Raw genomic sequence first — 3,889 nt, forward strand, 5'->3', positions numbered from 1 at the left:
GGAGGAGGAGGAGGAGGAGGAGGAGGAGGAGGAAGAAACTCCTAAGGACTACATGCAGTTTATACAAAAGTTGACCTTTGCATCTCCAGAAAGGTTAGAGGGCTGGGGGCCACGTTCAACAGCAAGAAATGCTAAGTGAGTAGTCACAGAATTGAGAGCATATCTGAGTTGCCTTCTTCTCTACCTTCTCCTCCCACATTTGGAAATCTACACTCCACTTTCTACCTGGGCTGTGAGCCTCCAGACAGCAGAGCTAAGAAAAAAGCAGGTATGTACATGTTTTCACGTGTTTGGTCCACTTTAGGGTCTTTCCAGAGACAGAACACAAAGGACAGAGGAGGGAGGGGAGCTCCAAATGGAATCACAATATGAGAAGACAGGGAGAGATTGTCCTTAGCAGACACTGCCACCTGGAGCAGGATACAGTAGACAAATTTTTTAAGTAGTCGGTACCTGAGATTGTATCAGTAGAAGCCAGTCAAAGCAGGGGTTTTCTGAAGATGAGTCCCCTAGGACAGACTGGCAATGGTGGGGTAGAGATGCTTAATGGTAAGGAGTGACAGACAGATGAACTGAACCAACAGGACCCAGGGAGTGGATGAGATACAGTCAAGAGATGAGTTTAAGGTCCTAACAAAGGGTAGGAGTGTTTGATAGATGGAATATCACTGGAAGGAAGATCTAGTAACTGAGCAAGTTCTAGGGAAGAGGCGAAAGGGTCAGCAGTGAAAGGAGACGATGGTCCATAAATATTTTGGTTTCTAGAAGCAAAAGGGATCAAATGTCCAAGGCCGGGACTGAACAAGGGACTGAGTGGAGGCAGCAGGAACTTCCATTCTTTGGTTGAAACATGAGAAAGCCGGTGGTAGGGATGAAAGAGTAGGAGCGATGTGGGCAAGCAAGGCTGCCACAGCAAAGGAGAAGAAACCACCCAGGGAATGGGAAAAGAAGAGTGAAGAGGTGGGAGCCAAGGGCAGAGTCTCTGGTGACAGGGATGGGTCCAAGGATTGAGGTGAATGAAGCGAGGAGGGACTGGGACCTTTTGTGACGGGCAAGGCACAGCGAGAAGAAAACAGACTGTGAAGACCAGAGCCAGACACAAGGGAGGGAGATGTGACCCTGCAGGGTCTGAGGCAGAGAGGCCAACAACAAGCCAGAGGTAGGAAGGGCTAGGACACAGGAGTTGTGGGAGTCAGAATCAAGGCAGAATCAAGAGCTGGGAAGCCAAAAAAGGATTCAGAAGCATTTCCCTGTACGTCTCAAAGCAGAAAGTCAACTGCCTGTCATGCTTTCACAAGCCTGCCTACATGGATCTTGACCCAGTTACCAAAGCTGCATAAAGCAAGGAGCTTGCCAAGGGGCTGTAAGTTCCAGCCAGGAACCAAGTAAGAACGAGAGGGTCTGGCAATGGTAGGGACCCCCGAGGCATGCTGTCCCTTCCCCTGCTCCCACAGCTTAGACTTCACAGCACTCCTTTCATCCCCCACCCCGAGCCCTTCCTCCACATTCTGTTCCTTAGGTCTTCCTCCTTCAGGAACAAGCCCAGGCTGCACTGCAGTCCTAAAATTGCACAGCTCATGCCAAGAAGAGGGAAACAAGAAAGAAGGGAAGAGATGAATTACTTCCAGGAAAGGTCCCGCCAGCTCCTCTCTGGCAAGATCCACAAGCAGGCTGCTGGGTTACAGGTGAAGAGAGTGGAAATTGATTTGGCCGCCTAAGAAATGAAAACCTGCCATCAGGCTGGGTAGGTAGATGCCACTGAAGCCCACTGCAGAGGTAGCCAGACAGCGTATTTCGCCCAAGAAAACACCACATCTGTCCCACTTCCTGCTGACACTTTGTGGCGGGATACAGTGCTGAGAAATCTTGTTTTCTAAAATCGTGTTTTATGAGGAGCTTGGTTTTTAAAGCTTTTCAGTAAGAACAAAACAGCCCACTCCTGGCTGCGAGATCTAATTCACTTTAACACAGGAAATCAGCCTTGGTTTCCACCCCGGTGCAGATTCTGATGAGAGGTTTTTGGACAGAACGATACATGTCCTAATTTGTAGCTTCTTAAAAGACAAGATTTCATCACTGCTTTGCCACTGGGTTGATATCACCCTCAGATCCACAGCTCTGCTTTTCTTCAAAGTATCAAAATGCCATTTGGCCTGAATGCATACTTCCCTCAAATTGTGTTGTGTCCTAACCCTTCCCTTTCTTTGTGACACACCTACGTGGTTCCTCTGCAGTGTAGACTTTCATCACTGCAGTGAGCCGGTAAGCCTGACTTTGTCATACTAAAATTGCTCCTGGTGGCCTGAGGCTGATTAGGTAGGAGATTTAACATTTCCCCTGGGTGCCATGGGTGGGCCTCTTTAACTCAGTAGTAATGTGCATCTCTGAGACTTGTGTGTGTGTGTGTGTGTGTGTGTGTGTGTGTGTGTGTGTGTGTGGTGGTACTGGGGAATTGAACCCAGGACCTTCACACTGAGCTACATCCCCAACCAGCCCTAACCCTTTTTCACTTTTTATTTTGAGACAATGTCTCACTAAGTTACAAGTTGCCCAGACTGAGCTCCAACTTGCAGTCCCTCTGCCTCTGCCTCCCAGAGTGCTGGGATTATAGGTGCACAGCAACATGCAATGACTTGAGACCCTGCTTGTCACCTTGGCCCTTCAAGGTCAGTTTCAGTAACTGTTTCACTAAAACAGAATTCTTGTTTTCCCATCAGACTTTGGTGTCTCCTGTTAAAATTTGACTTTTAACACCATCTCCTGACTTAGGTTTCCCTGTGAGCGTGTTACCCGGTCTTCTATGGGCAGGAGAAATTGGTTTTGGAAGAAGACCTCCACACATATTCCAGGAAACAGGGCTGTTGACTTCCAACATCAGCAGTAGAGGCCACTAAACCTTGGGGTCAGGATCAGCACACAAGTAGTGTTTTCCCTGTAACCAACGTGCAAGCAGTTGTTGGCAAGCTTGTCTGCTAATTAGACCGTGCTCCCTCCTGGCATAACTTCACTAAGGATAAATCAGTTATAGTGGCCACATGAAGAACTTTGACAGGACCAAGAGCATTTGTTTGCAAAGTGCCTATGACAAAAAGAGAAAAGATAAGTTTCCCTTCCCTTGTCATTCCATGGTGATTAATCAGCACTGGCTTTTAATGTTTGGCTTGATAAAGTGATGCAGGTCTGAGTTCTTGTTGAAACAAGTGGCAGTGACCTATGATTTTGTGCCTCTGTATATAAGAAGAGTTTCCTGCATCTAAACTTTCTCTCGTCTCCAACAAAGGGAAAGTGATCATTTACCAGGATAATTTCATATTTGTAAAAAACCATTGCTCTTGCTTTGTTTTGTGCCTCTATTGCTTTTTATGGGACAAGAAAAGTATCATGGTTGGAATAAACTTAAGATTATAAAATATAAACTTGTGTTTAAATTATAGGACAGGTGTCTTTCAAAAGGCTTTTGAATTTACAAAAATCTTACAATACTATAAATCATGAGGACTCAATGTTCTTATCCAAAATGATAGTATCCAATAGTTAAAATATTTATTTTTTTATTTTGAAATGGGGTCTCTCACTCTATAGCCCAGGTTGACCTCAAAGTCACAGCGATCCTCCTGTCTCAGCCTCCTAAGTGCTGAGATTACAGATGTGTGCCATCAAACCCAGCTTGCCAAGCAGTTAAAATTTTTTAACCTTAGAAAATGTTGTCTTACTTGAAATGATATTATGTATATAATTATATATATACTGTCCATCTATATATTTATATATTTATATGTATTTATATATTTATATATTTATATGTATTTATTTATAGTATATTTATAAATATTTGTATATTTATAAATATACTTATTTTATTAAATATATGTTTAAATATTCATATATT

General features: G+C 44.2%; 1 long non-coding RNA gene across 1 annotated transcript in view; it reads left to right on the forward strand.

Annotated features, from left to right (window-relative positions):
* Positions 1-59: 59 nt before the first annotated feature.
* The window catches only part of LOC104872922, an 8,055-nt gene continuing 4,225 nt past the window's right edge, over positions 60-3,889 (forward strand). Inside the window, exons 1-2 of the long non-coding RNA XR_783312.1 lie at positions 60-268; positions 1,520-1,744. This is a non-coding gene — a long non-coding RNA (uncharacterized LOC104872922). The remainder of the gene's footprint in view (positions 269-1,519; positions 1,745-3,889) is intronic.

The sequence above is a fragment of the Fukomys damarensis genome, unplaced genomic scaffold (assembly GCF_012274545.1).
Source record: "Fukomys damarensis isolate Sample0158 unplaced genomic scaffold, DMR_v1.0_HiC HiC_scaffold_36, whole genome shotgun sequence".
NCBI classification, from domain to species: Eukaryota; Metazoa; Chordata; class Mammalia; order Rodentia; family Bathyergidae; genus Fukomys; species Fukomys damarensis.